Consider the following 16,105-nt stretch of genomic DNA (forward strand, 5'->3'; position numbering starts at 1 on the left):
AACCATGTAACTTAACATAAAAATTGCACCCTCTCTACATAACGTAGCCTATGGTATAAAGGGTTGATCGAATTGAATTTTTCGAGTTTAACTTAAGTTCACCTTCCTTTTGAACATTTATATTGTTTCCTCTTCAGAGACACCTACAAAAAGGTGAATTGGTAGTCTAATTTTCTAATCAGGTCAATTGAATCAACCCTTCCCTACCATAGCTGCGTTGTTGTGTAGAAGACTCGGTTGCTCCACTGTGCCTTAGAGATCGCGTCTATCAAATAGTAGTTCATACAATTATGTAGGTACCTGACCAGACAATGAGACAACAATTTTACAATTTCGAGTGTCTCTGATTTTTAAACGATGACAATGTTTAATTTTTGAGGTATTTTCGTCGTCCTCACGTTTTTTTTGGATTTCCTCAGACGAACATGACTCCAAATTCCAGAGTCAATACTGATACTGCGTAAGATACCAGATGCCGCAATAAACGGAAGGTGAACTGGAGCTAAACTAAAAAAAAATAGCGGTCTATCATTGTCAATTTTTTTTAAAACATTAATACTGATCATTTGCTTTTGTGTCGTACATAATACTATATAGTTATTTCTTTTATAAAATAAAACAACTTATGAAGTTGGTTTGTAAACTACTAATTGATAAGTGGAGAAATAAAGTTCATTAAATCAATAACTGTTTTGTAAAACAGTAACTTTGTGTGCTGCTACTGCCAACACCATCAAAGTTTTACAATTAATATTAAAATCGATCACTCCTAAATGGATTATGTCCTTGCAAATGAACAACATTTAGCCATTTTTAGCATAGTATTATACTTTGTACGCTGACTTTATGTAATATTCTCAGTGCTATAATAATAATCTATAATATAAATTGTAAAAATTTAGCTAACTCTTAGGAAACCCCTTCAGCGCAGTTAAGCTTCGCTAACTGCCAAATGTAGTTAAAAAATTAACATTAACCCATAATATTTTTATTTTATTGTATGGATAAATAAATGTCCTACCAAATAAAGTAATTAAAATATGAAATTGTCGCATTATCAAAGTATTAAAATTTAGTATTTATTGTAATTAAACTAAAAATACAGATAAAACCGACTGAGATGGCTCTGGTTTGTAAGATGAAATTCCCAGGATGCAAGACTCGGAATAGAGGACATCAATAATATAAATACAACCACTTCAGGTCTTGTAAGGAAATGAGATTTAACCACGCGTCTTCTAGAAATGGGGTATGTAGATTATTCATATGATGATTTATTATATGGTACAAGATTACTTCCCACGTTACATAATCTGAAATATACAATAAATTATTGTAAATCACCAATTGCATCAATTAAAATTACTGCTTTCTAAAGTTACTTAAACACCAAATATATAAAACTGCTTATTTATATACTTACTTATTTATATACTTACTATTCATACAATAGTACTATTTTCCTTCGTGATTCCATACCATATAATAAGGATGCCAAATGAATCTCTATACGATTACAATGGTAAACTCGTAGATAAATTAGTTTAGCAACAAACATTGAAATGTAAATCTTCAAACTCAGAACAAAATATAGTTAATACAATGAGAATAATAGTAGTGAATTCTCAAGCAAAAAGCAATGGTTTCTAGAAGTATTCGGTAAGTGTATCGACTTTAATGAAAAATATATTTTCATACTTTAACATTTAATTGGATTTAAAAGCGTTTTCGCCGGTTAGCGCAAGTTGACTTTGTTGTTTCCTGCTGCCATCGCATTCATGATCAAACTTTTCCTTCTTCATTACTTTGTCGCGGTTATTTTAAATATTAATATAATATTATGTTTTTTATTATTGTATTTCTATCTACCTGAATTACAATAAACAAGTGATTATATTTCAAACGTAAACGGACTGAATGGAATAATTGTTTTTCATATAGCAATTGATTTACTAACAATACATTTAAAATCCAAAATAGTATTAAGCAGAGTATTTAAATTTGCAATTCCAACATATAAGGTGAGTAAAAGACAAATAACGGATGTGAAAACTCCATTCCTCTTCAAAGGATAAAGTCGTTAAACTAAAGGAAAGCTTTTGTATCGTGAATCATCTCACTGTTTATATGATCCCAAAATAAAGAAAAATTTTGGTTTGCTTTTGAAGCACCAAAAATGTCTAAAAAAGGTTAAACAATTTTCTATTCATTTTCCTGAATGAATCTAACATCAATTTTTTAAATTTTAACTTGATTACATTTTGGACCATTTTCAAATTACGTTATCCGCTAATGGGATTTTTTAGACAATACGTGCTTTTATAGATTCAGATTTACATAGGCATGGGCTATCGAGAGTCCCAGAGACCTAAGGATTAAAGTTCCTAAGGATTAATCTATTGTACTAAATAGATAGAGTACGAATTGAACCTAAACTCAGAGATTTAAGCCAAATAGGTATCAGTTTGGACATGAAACCCGTTTGAATATAAACCTATTCTAATTAGTAAATGGAATCCCAGGAGTAGGAGACTTAAGCATTAAAATTGTTAAACGACAGATATACTGCAGTTGGGACGGTCGTTTCCTGCTATCCTTAGGCCGATAGTGTTATAATTTATTTTAGCTCTCATAAGTTTAATTTATGATGACTCAGAGATGTAGAAATAGTATAAGTTTTTAAAAAGTCCTTTATTGCATTAACGATTTAATTTTCTTAAATACTATTCGGACAGATCTTCATATTAGTATTGACCTTATTAAATAACCACTTGCTCAGTTGCTGTTTACGGCATTAAAATTAAAATTTACAAAGCTGTTTTAATGTAAATATTTATTAAACCATAGAATTAAAATAACTAAATTACAAATAAAACATACGTAAAACTAATTATTGGCAAATTATTGCTTTTTTAGGACACATTTAGTATATTACAAATATTTCCTACTGTAACATTGTTAAAAAATAGAACAAAAAGCGTTAATAAAATCTAAATCCAATGTCTTACTTACTGGCTTTCGTACGTAAGGTAAGTTACTTAAAAGGTTTCTTAAATTATTTATCATTTTCAGAGCACATATAAAGAGGTCACCAACGAAAGTTAAAACAGAAATTAAAAAATAAAACAAATCACAAAATATTGGTGACATTTTGAAGCGGTAAACTGTAAAATAATGTATTAATTTTATTACTTTATTTTAAATCTTAGGATTTATGAAATGTCTTAGAATCATTTTATTGTTATTTCGCTCTTGTTTTTACTCATACACTGGTGCATAATATGTATAAGGGTAATTGCTTTTTAACATTTTATAATAATAAATGTTCTTATTAAAGTTATGATAAATTTACTAAATTATAATAAATTATTACCTCTATATTACAACCAGGACGAATTATAATAGCACTAAACTGTTAACCCATTATTTTGTAACCCATTTCATATACACCACAGTACATTAGTTTTTTCAATACCTGTATTACATTTTTCGTCCACTTGATAATATTTTACACATGTAACTAATCATGCCAGTAGAGGTAAATCCATGTTTAATTTATTATCTTGAAATGATTATTAGTATTTCCATTACCACTGACAAGTGTTTATTATTCCACACATGTATTAGAATTGGAATTAAATTATAGCTCCAGCTCCAATTATTACATCTACATTTTGAGAGTAATAAATTGCTTATTTCAAGTTCATTTGCTTCTATAAAACACATTGCATTTACTAAAGTTATTTATAGTATGAGATCAGTCTTCGCTAGACTAGATAAATGTCTTTTATCTATAGATCTCTGTATTTAAGTTTTTATAAATTCATTTTACTTAATAGAAACTATAATTCCAGTTTATTTTCATTAACTAAAAGGAACTTTATGAGAATGTACACGTATTACCTAGGTAAACACAGTATTTTATCGGGAATTATTTAATTGACGATTGCTTATGAAGCAGTATACAAGGATACTTAAAAAACCTATTAGTAAAGAAATGTTTACGGTTACAAATTTCTTTCTTATTCCTACGGTAAATATTTTTTCCTTTGAGGTAGAGTAATTTAATTTGAATTTGTATGAAATTTTTATCATAAATTCATTATTAGTTCCTTAAACATAGAAACAAGTTTTTGATCACTTAAAGTGAAGTTACAAAAAAGCTTATAATTTTTGTAAAATTATTTGTCTATATAAATAACTGAAGATAATAATTTGACATTTTACAGTAGTTACATGAATTATACATGTTGAAAAAAAGTGTTTTCTTAGAACAAAACTAATTTAGGAGAAATAATTTTGAAATACGTTATTTTCATCACTTTATACTATATAATCCTTAAGTCATAATCGTAGTAAAACCTATCACTCTCCGAAACAGCAAATACTTAAAACATTCAACTGTGTATATTTGAATATTTTTATTAATTGTTTCTAATTCCACCATTGCGTAAACTTCTTCCTTAATGTCAAGAATTTAATGTCCAGTGGAAATGGTAAAAGTCTTTTACTATATTTTATTTCAAATATATCTATAAATAGATTGCAACGCTTTGATATATTATGATAGTTTTTATTGATTATCCATGTAATTCAGCAAATATACTGGTATAGTATGTACTGCCCAGCCATTTTTGATTGAATTGACATAGTTCAGAATTCGAGAATAATAATGAAAACCCAAAAAAAGAGGTAACAGATTCCTAATGATCCCTGATTATGACTAAAATTGTAGAAATATACTTTTTCCATTACAAACTTAATTTCCTTTACTTTATTATCTTACAGAAATTTTAGGCATTGCTTGCGTTCATGGTGACATTTAGGCATTTATGAAATCACTTATAAACACACAAGTTATTAGGTTTACACTGAATTATATAATTTGCTGTCACTCAAATACAAACAAATTATTTTTAACATATTACTTTGATTATACGGATGTTACGGTTTTTTTGTTGTTTTTAATTGTTCTTGTCTACGACTTTATAATAATAATTTTTTGTTACTTTCACAATAACATATTATGTGTTATTCCAAAATATATATTTTCTAAGGAGTAGCTGAAATGATTGTAGTGAAACTCAGCCTGATACCCAAATGTTAAATAATCAGTACGGGACTCCAGGAAGATAAATTTTATGTTCTAAGATACAGTTTACTGATAAAATGTACACCGGTATAACCAAGCTAGTGTAACCAAGAAATGGGTATGTATTGATTTTTAATACAGTAAAACTTTGTGAACGTTATGATAAAAAATACACATTTCTTTTCTATTGTACAGTTGGAAAAAGTATGTAGTAAAATCAATACTCAATCATCTACAGTTACAGAGACGGATTCATTTAGGATTAAGTCCTTATCTCAATTTAGGAACTCGCGGCATGCTAATTATTGTATGCAAACTGCACTAAGGAAACAAATTTATTCATTGGACGGCATCAGAACCAATACCCATATTATGTAGTTCATTGTGTATACTTGTGTTTTCTTGGTTTTGAAGTCTATTTCTAACAGAGGAAGATCTGTTGAACGAAACAGGACTCCTCCGTATATTATTTGACATCGTTCAGTGATATAATACAATCAGAAACACTACGTTTCTATATCTACAATATTTTGAGTTAATGTGCCTGGAATATACACATGATATGGCTCCTGTAGCTCCAGACTTATTCATGTTACAGTGCTCTGGTATGTTTTTGTCTACCTTAACCTACATTGTAATTATGTAATTGTAGGTTGTTCAGTCACTCTTGGAAGATATCAGATTGCAGATCATGAAACGTAGTGTTAATGATACTATTGTATCACTAAACGATGGCAAATGTCTAGTAACATCCTGTTTGTTTAATATTTTGTTACTCTAAGAACTACAGAACAACAATAATATAGGTTAGTCAATCAATTAAGAATGTGAGTAATGAATAATTAATCATCCTTCTTCACTAATTATTCATAAATTCCTAGTGCAAACAATATATACGCAAGATATTTTGGTATGGCCAATATTTGTAACACATCTTCACAGTCATATTTTAATAAAACCAAACTTTATTCTCTTGTATATATAAATTATAATGAAATGTGAACATTGATTACTTATAAGGAAGCAAAGTAATCCTCAATAATGATTTCGATATAACCTATGTTGTGTTTGTTCATATCCTGTACCAAACCGTATGAGCACTCCTGTAAGGAGACTTTCCTGCTCTCCATATATTTATGATGGTTACCACAAAAGGAATTTGTACAAAAAACAATTTAACAACATTTGCTTAATACTTTATATATTTCTGAAAACTATTAATTTGAAAGATTATAACACCATATGACCGATAGTGAATATATTTACACATGTTATATTATTAGTAAATTAATTGCAAACAGCCAGCTTTGTAACTCTAAATTTTATCTGAAAGATGGTGCAATTAATCTTTTTATGCGAACCCAATATGTTTATCATAAAATAACCGTAATCGGGCATCATAATTAAAAAGCGTACTTGACAGCGCAAAATTGCAAAGCTGGATTAACTTTATTTCTCCTGGACACGGTATTAGGTTCAGATATTACAACTAATTATGATGCTATTTTTATCTTTACTCTTTTCCATCCTATTTGATGAGGAAAGTAATAATAATTATTACCATAGCTTAATTTACTATTATAATTCAAGGGACCTAAAATATCATATCTTATTGTCTATCCGCATGGTAACTTGAGTATGAAGCAACCAAGAGCCTTGAAATATATCATGAAGCATCTTTCCTATATACGTAACATCGAATCCTGTGATGCCACTCCGTTGGTTTACAAAAAAGCATTTAAAGAAGGCCACTTTTCTAATAAATATGAAACCAAAATCTTCTCTTTAGATCAATATATGGTTTACTTTTCAACGTTCAGGAGTAATGTCAAAAACCAACTGACAATATTTTAACAGCTGCGTAAGCCTTTTAAGCGTAGTGTTCATTGCGCTTCGAAAGTTTTGTTGCTGCCCACCTTTAAACATATACTAGTAAAAGGCAACTAGTTTTCCGCATAATCTGTTTCTCAATCTGCCGTTTTGGTATTAGAGGTTAGGCTTTTGATTTGGTTTCGTACTTAATTCTTAATCGTAAGCAGGTTGTGGCTGTTCCCTAAATCGACATTCGATGCTACTTTCGAACATTTGAATCTAGTGAACTGCCACAATAGCTAGCGAGGGTATCTCAGAATTCCGTCCTGAGTCTGATACTTTTACTTCTGTTTATGGATGATTTTCCTGAGCAGTAAATTGGGGTGAATTTTGTCATTTTGCAAATGACACATCTTTCTGTATTTTTAATAGTGTGAGATACCTTGTGGAGACTGAAATGTTCACTCAAGGCCATTTCTATACTTTAATGGCTTGAGCAAATTGGTTTTCAATGAAATGAAAAAAAGAGCAAGTTCATTGATTCTTTTTCTAAAATCCTCTGAAAAAAATTCAAACCAGTTTAATATATTTTATAGGATCTTTCCGCCTTGTTCTTGTGTTTGCTCTAGTTCCTCTACGGATTTCCCTTGCTTTTGACATCGAGTCTAACTTATCTTTCCACAAGCATATCCACAGAGTTTCAAAAATGATTAGCAGTAGTCTGTTTTGTCTTGCGCAGGTTAGCCTCGTTCGCAAGTAAAGAAGTCTTGATAACAGCATATTACGGTTGCTTCTTCACGTACTTAAATTATGAATTAATCGTCTGGGGTTATGAATCCTCCAAGACTAAATCCCTATTTGTTCTTCAAAAGATGGTTATAAGTGTAGTTTTTGGACTCAGCCGATCTCAGTTATGTCAATGTGTTTTAAAGAAAATAATTTACTTACTTTTCCTACTATCACATTCTGAAATAGTTGACGTTTCCTTTAAAAATAAAGACTGGTCTCCAATAAAACAAACAACTTATAACCTCTAAGGAAATAATTCCTTGGCTCTTCCAAAACATTAGATTTCCTTTTTAGATAAAACATTCGTTTCAATCCTGCATCAAGCTCCGTTCAGAGAGACCACTAATTTAAACCCTTTTAAGAATAAGTTAACACGAAATTCTAATTCTAAAAGAATACTACATAATCAATCTGTTTTTATTTGATACAAATCTTTAGATTTAAAATATTTCATTTATTTATACTTATTTTTTGTACGATATTTATGCAATTTAAATTGTCAACAACAATAAAGAATCTTTATATTGAATTTTTTTAATGCCACAGGAATCACTTAGAACGCATTATATACACCAAAAAAAGTTATCTGGACGTTGGTACCATAAGATATCTAAAGAAGAAGGTTTAGGTACACAGTATGAAGCTACACCTACTTCAATGATATAACACCGGAGAGTACAAATTGTGTTAGTAAAGCAATCTGAAGTTTGGAAAGTTTGTAAGTGCTGCATAGAAGATAGACCGGAGACGAATCGCAAAGGAAGAAATATGTCAAGATGAGCTATACAAAAAGTAATACAGACTGTAGAAATCAAAGGACAATTTTATATTTGTATAAAGTACAAGAAAGGGAGACCCCATCATATAATCCTGGCATGTATTAAAAGGTAAAAACTGTGAAGGTAAAATGTTCAGGTGAAAGTACTTTATATGGAAAAAGAATGTTTTGAATAAAACTAAAGGCTTTTATACAATAATATTTAATGATTTTCAAACAATTACATAATTTTATAATGTTTAATACATAATTAAGTTATTTAATATTTTACTTTTGTTACTTAAGTTGTCGTTTGAAACTAATATGAAGATTTAGATATCTTTAATAGTTTCAAATAAAAAGTGGCATAAAAGTAGAAGTGGCACGGGAAAAGTAGAGAAAAGTGACCATTGAATGAGTAACACAGAGTTGTAAATTTTTAATACTACCTCAGCAAATCCTGACATACGATAAGTGATGTTGCGTACTCCGACACTTTATGCATTTACAACATTATATATAATTATAATTTATATATATAGGGTATATAATTTGAAACCATAGGTAATAAAATAAATAAAAGATAGTAAGGCATTTAGTGCCTTTCATTGATTCTGTCAATAATCTGTTTCATTCAAAATTGTGATCCTGGTATGTGATTTAACTTTTATTAAATATAAAACGTCTAAATTGTAGGACCACAATTTTTCGAAAACCTTATAGTGTCAAAAACATTTAAAATTTTAAAGGAAATGTTATACCAAAGGGTAGTGGCTTTTCTCACTCATGTTTTTTTGCTTCAACATTTGTATTTGCTTCAAGATATATAAATTATTATTTTATCATGTGATATATAAACAAAAATGCCAAAATATTTTTAAACAATCTAATATAATTTTTAAATTTATATTTTTCTATTAAAAAGATGTAATATCTTGTATATGTGAAAATAACAGTATTAGTTAAAAGTTATATTACATTTAAACTTTAAATTTAAATTATGATTTATAGCAAAATCTTGAGTGACTAATTCTTAATGCAATTTATTGGTCATATCTCATAAACTTATTTTTGTTATGTCAATAAAACTACATCAATTTATTATCTTAATAACAGGCACTTTGTATTATTGAATAAGATCAATCATGATCTTATTACCTGTGGTGCAATTAAGGGCAACAACAATGACTTTTCCGTTTAATTATTTCATAAAAACTGACGTTAGAGTAAAACAACAATATTAAAAATTATAATATTATATGCTTACAATTTTTAACCACGACTGTTTATAAAACAATATTTTCCTTGCTCCGTGCTATAGTTTGTTAAAAATAAATTTTAAAATATTCATAATCATATATTTTATATAGTTTTACTAAAATGCCCTCATTCAACACTGAATCTCCCGATATTCCAAGGAAGTTTAATGTAGCACAGGCATGCATCATGACATAAATATTAAACTAAAGTAGTATTTTCCTAATGATTGAATATGAATAGGGTTTGAAATTTTGTTGCAACCCTAAGAGAAAATACAATTTTCTATGTCAAATTCCTTGTGGCCTATAAGGATTTCATACACGTGTTCTTTCTTGAATAAATGCAAGAAGGTTTAAAGAGGATTACAAGACTTGTGAAAATGTATTTTGTTCAACTTTTCATTGTTAAACAAGAGTGGTTTTTTTAAAATATATGATCTCCTCTAAACAGATTAAGTAGGATTATTTCAGAAATTGATGCACTCAGAGGAGATTTTTGCGTTGTAAACAAAAAAAAAAGAAGTATGGGTTCTTAAATACTTTTTTTACTTCAAACCTCCCGTTGTTTCTATTATATAATAGTTTTACTTATAAATTCCATTAAGTTTGAGCCTTAATTAGTTTTTTTTACCGGAACAATAAGAAAACTAAATATTTTTTGCATGTTTATGTGCATTAATAATAACATGGTTGACTCGAGAGAGTATGTCTCCTATCTCTCGAAAAAAGACTAGAATTTAATTTTCATTCTAATTATTTAATTAAATTCGTCCTAGATACTTAATACGATACTACACAAGAATCAGCATGTATTAAAAATAATCATTTCGTTCATAATGGTACGTTTTGCTAAGGCTCCGTAATTAAAATGAAAACTTTAATAATTTAAATAAGAGTTTTAGGAGCCTAACCTATCAGAAATCTTGGTTTTTACAACTGTTGTCTACTTTATTATACTTCGTTACTTCTGATATTTTTCTAACCACTTCTCTCACACTTAGTGTCTTTTAGAACCTACCAGCTTCCAGGCTCCTCGAGAAATGGTAATTACATTTTTTAGGATCTGCTGGCGATATTTCTCTACCACGAGTGTAATAATATGGTTTGGGAAATAATATAGTATGTTTATGTTATCAAGTTACTTATCCTTTCGAAAGACTAATACCGCGGTTGCAAACAAATGCAGTAAGCCGGGTAGTCCTAAAAATGTGAATTGCTTATTATATTAATCGTAAATACTCGTATTATTAGTAATTTGAGACAGTTTAAAAGGCTCCTTTTCCTTTATATTTGGGTGTATGCCTAAGTAGGTATAGCCACACATTACTTAGAAAACGTTTGACGGGCAGTGAAGAAATTTGGCAATAATGTATATCTATAGGATTATTTACTCTATTCTATTTATTAGATATGAAATACAAGCAAAGAAGTAACAAATTGTAACTGAAATGAGCTTTTCAGTACAGACTATGTACTATGTATATATCTGTAAATTTGGCCGAAAGATTATAATACAAATTAATAACTATTTTAACTTCATAACTGACTAAAAATTGGTTTGATATAGTTCAAAGATGAGAGTCCATTACCAGCACCTGCAATTCAATTTTACGTAAAAGGAATTTTTCATTCATGTAAAAAAATTAATGAATTTTAGAATTATACGTCTGAAAATTTTAAGCTCTAGGCATTCAAATGGTCAAATCTAAATAGGAGTGTAAACTCCTCTTCGTTAAAGAGAATTTTTATAAACTGATACTAAAACATATACTTCATATTAGTTAATGAAAAATTCGTAGAGTATGATATTAATTAGTTTATTAATACTTTTCTTTCATCTTAACATTGAAAACAGAAACATATTATTTCAAAAATAATACGAGAACTGTTCGTATAAAAGGATTAGTTGAAAACTAGTATTTAAATGTGGTACTATTACAAATATTGATTTTAGTTTTAGTTTTTTATAAGCAAAATTTTTTATCAATATCATTCAGAAAACTGTAGTGTATTGAGAAGAATCTCAATACAAAAGTATATACTCTGATTCGTATCTAACCATAACTAACACTGCGATAACTGTGTGACTATTGTTTTATAAAGAAATGCTTTCATAAAGATAAAATATTCAAGGAAAGAAGAGTGTACATAGAAAAAAATCGTGGCAGTTTCAGTTTCATGATAAAGGAAGGGAACAACTGTAGTGGAATTCAGACATTCTTTGGGTCATCGGACGTCCCTTTGTGTGGCCAGGTATAAGATTATATTTCTTCGCTTTCATCTATTGATTTACGTCTGTAGTAAATGTAACTAAATTCCACACGTATTTATGTATTCAAAAATAATTTACTGTGAGAATGTGACTTACGTTATATGAAAATATGTCTATGTATTTATATATCCGTAGAAACATGGCAAAAGAAAATTCAAAAAAGATAACTTAGAAAAACATGTACGCATAAATAGTTTTAATGTACAATTAACCTAAAAAGCACAAAAATAAGTGCAGAAATTATTAATAGAAATATTAATACCAAATTATACAAAGATACTGTGATCAAAATTACATGCGAGATGACGATACACATCTTTTAATAGAGATTCAATCACGAGAATATATTAGGTTGGTTGATTTCAGATAATCACATCGTCCTGCACATTACAGATAACTTCACTCTTCAGATTTTCATTTATATCATGTGTATATATTCCTGCTTATATGAGTGAAATGCATGTTTCTTTGTTAAAATAACAATTAGTTTTCAACTCTGTATTTCCTCAAAAATTCTATACCAATTGCAACACTGAAACATGAAGTCCAATATAAATAAGCGTAGCTTGAAACTCTCTGCGAACTTTGACTCGTATTAAAAGTTTTGAGTGCTTGAAGATGACATTGAAACAAATATAATTCAGTTACATAAGTTCCTCCTAAGTACTAATACTTTTATGTCATAAATATATAGCGTTATAATGTACTAATTTTACGCAAAACGTAAACCATATAGTCTTTTTCATTTGGTAATAATAAGGTACGCGTAAACTGACTTGTCTTTCGTAAAATAGTGATTTTCTAAAAGATAATTCTAATTTTAAACTATACAAGCAATTGGTTATCGGTACGTTACCAGTTCAAACATTGATCTCCTGGAAACCTTATGTAGTCTCTGCTGTTGCTTGATAGAACCTTACTGAAGTATGTCACTCAACGGGCTTTTAAAATTTAGCTTTTATCGCTGTTTACACGAATTGACCTATTTAAAATGTAGGAAAAGGCTTCAGTTCTGAGTGTGTGTGTGTGTGTGTGTGTGTGTATGTGTGTGTGTGTGTGTGTGTGTGTGTGTGTGTGTGTGTGTGTGTGTGTGTGTGTGTGTTTGTGTCAAGGCCAAACACTAGAGGCGTAGTAAGATTAACAGTTATTAATTGTTCTCAAAAAAACGCAAAAGATACAGATGAACGAAGTGACAAACATAAGAGGAAAGATGCCAGACTAAATGATAATTGTAAATATTTTACTTTAGTTCTCATAAAAATACAAAATTACTTTATTGGAACATGTATACCTAGTTATGATACTAAATTAAGTTGCATAACCGTCATATTAAATAGTACATAGATTGACGTTTAGTTGTATAAACATGACTCTACAGACAATTCCTATTGAAATTAATATTTCATCCATATTCCTGTACCATATAAGAAGGCTTAGCAACAATACACAACAATAGCCTCTGACAATGGAGCGAAATTGGTGCATAGATAACAGCTGTTACTGCTATTGTGTAACCTCCTATTGTTTGGCGTATGTACTTCCACCCCTTTTTTTCTCAGACCCCTAATTTTCAAATTGGCCTGTTTCTAATACATAACTCATTAGCTGGATAAATAAATCAAACTTATAGTTGTACAGATTTTAAAATTATTTATGTCAATTAATTCAAACCATTTTTGTTAGTTTTATCAAAAATCCCCCTTACCATAGATATAAAATGATATCTCAATTAGATGTGATCTTAATATTCTACCCAAACTAATTTTAAATATGCTGTCATATTTGTAATTGCACAAACGTTCTGTCAGGGCTAAAAGCAACGATTTGTTTCCTCAGGTGTATTAAAACAGTTTTGCTTGTAAATGATTATCAACTTACTTTAAGAAAAGAAAATTAAAAAAAGAAAGGTAGATCTGTAGGTAGGATAATATTGCATTTTATGTGAATTATAAACCAATATAAATACTGTAGTTGAAATAAATAACATTGTTACCAGCTAACAACACTATGTAATAATCTTGAAAGTAAAAACACTTGCGTCCATGAACTGTTGTAAAATAGATTTTTAAAATGTATAACTAAGTGTAAAATATTTAGTCACTGAACAATATGATATAATGAAATGTTAATTACAAGATACATTGCAAATTTTTTATACTTCAATTTGTTAAATTAACCAACTATTCATTATGGCAATATAGGAGTTTAACATTGAACTGCATTAAAGTGCTGCTTATAAATTAATGATTTTCATATTAATCTTTATGGTTTTTTTTACAACTGTTATCTTGTTAAGCAAACTGGTCCCTTTGCGTAAACCGTGTAAAATAAGGAATACAATATTGTTAGCTAATGACTAACATTTCCTGAATACCATTCAGGTCCTTCAAAATATGATATCACATATGATACTACCTTGTTAGGTTATAATTATTGTAACTAGACCTTTTTAACACATTTAAATTAATTGGTCCTCAACAACTGTCTGTTTCTATATTTATTGGAGTAATATTTCAATACATGTATATAAATCATAATGGTTTTATAAAATTCATATTAAGTAATAACAATTACTAAAAGTTTTAAATCTTAGCTGCATCTATTTATTACTTACATGAGTTTCTGTCACATAAGAAGCTGAATTAAATATTATATTATGAAATACCCTGAGCATCTCCTCTTTTTGTATATACCTACTCAATCTGGTCTAGTATTGCCCGCTTCTATAGTGTTATGAAACAACTTATTAAAATTACACTTAAATAAGTGTTCGACACAAAATTTTCTTGTTACGCGCCATCGCCTTTCCTGGCCGTTCAACAATAAAGGCAGAGATATCATTACGGGTTTCATTGGCTCATTAGGCAGGAAAATAAACAGTTACTGAGCCGCTTAAAAAACACCTACTTGTTTGACCGTTGTAAAGAATTGAAGTAAAGTACCTATTATCACCAGACTGTACTTTGGAGGTGATTTTATTGAAGCATAATTATTTCCTTATTTACATAACATAGATTTTATTTGCATATATCGTTAAAAGTAGGCTGTGTTTATCCATATTGTTATAAAGGCGCTATTGATATAGTGTGGAGTTTGGAAAAATATAAAATCTAAGATTTAAAAATACATTGTAATATCTTTAAGTTTATTAGACTATTATAAACTAGTATTATAGTTTTTACCTGCCTACGGTAACGTTTTATCCAACACAAATTGTCAGTATCATACACCAAGTACAGTAATTATGATATATACAACTTACTAAATATCTATATATCCTATATTTTAATATTATAATTGTATAATGTACAAAATATAAAATATTAAAAAAATAATAAGATATCTATGTTATGAATTCCTTTGCAGAAATGAACTATGTTTTAACATGTTTTGTATTTTTTAAACAAAGCATTTTTAATAATTATACTATGGCTTTTATATTTTATTGTAAACCTATTCCCAAAATATTACAATTAGAAACGCAACTTTAACATAATATTCCTTTCTCTGAAGTAAAGATTTGAATAGAAAGTTAATATTCTACACACTCAGACTTATCAAGGTACTTGTACAAAGAAACTGGGACGGACTTGTTATCTAGCTATCTAGACTGTGTCAGCTGGGGGTCCACTTAATCTTGCCAGAGTAATCTCACGCTTAATCCTGGTTATATCAACTCTCATGTAATATTCAACCTTATTAAACTGGCTGCAAGATATTCTTGCATCCTAAGACAACTAATTTGTTTAGTTTGGCTCTTGCTAAATACATACGATTTAAAACATTTAGACAGTTCTCTTTATTTTGATTGAATTATTTATAAAATATATGGTGTGTTAATACGAAAGTACTACTGCGAAAATAAATCTCAAATTTTGCATCTTGATAAATTTTTATATAGCCCTTACAGATACAACATCTGGGGCCGATTCATAGAATATTATTGCCTATTTAAGTATACCACTTTGAGATAGGATGCTTCGCAGAAATGCACAGAGCTCTACATTATAAAAACGATGATACGTGTGCCATTTTAATAACCTTCCTTTTCATCACGGAATTGTACAATCGTGAAGTATTGTTACATAATTGGTAAAACTCAAACAAGCTATTGCAGGCACACA

Source organism: Homalodisca vitripennis, unplaced genomic scaffold (genome assembly GCF_021130785.1).
Source record: "Homalodisca vitripennis isolate AUS2020 unplaced genomic scaffold, UT_GWSS_2.1 ScUCBcl_3384;HRSCAF=8890, whole genome shotgun sequence".
In the NCBI taxonomy this organism is placed as follows: Eukaryota; Metazoa; Arthropoda; class Insecta; order Hemiptera; family Cicadellidae; genus Homalodisca; species Homalodisca vitripennis.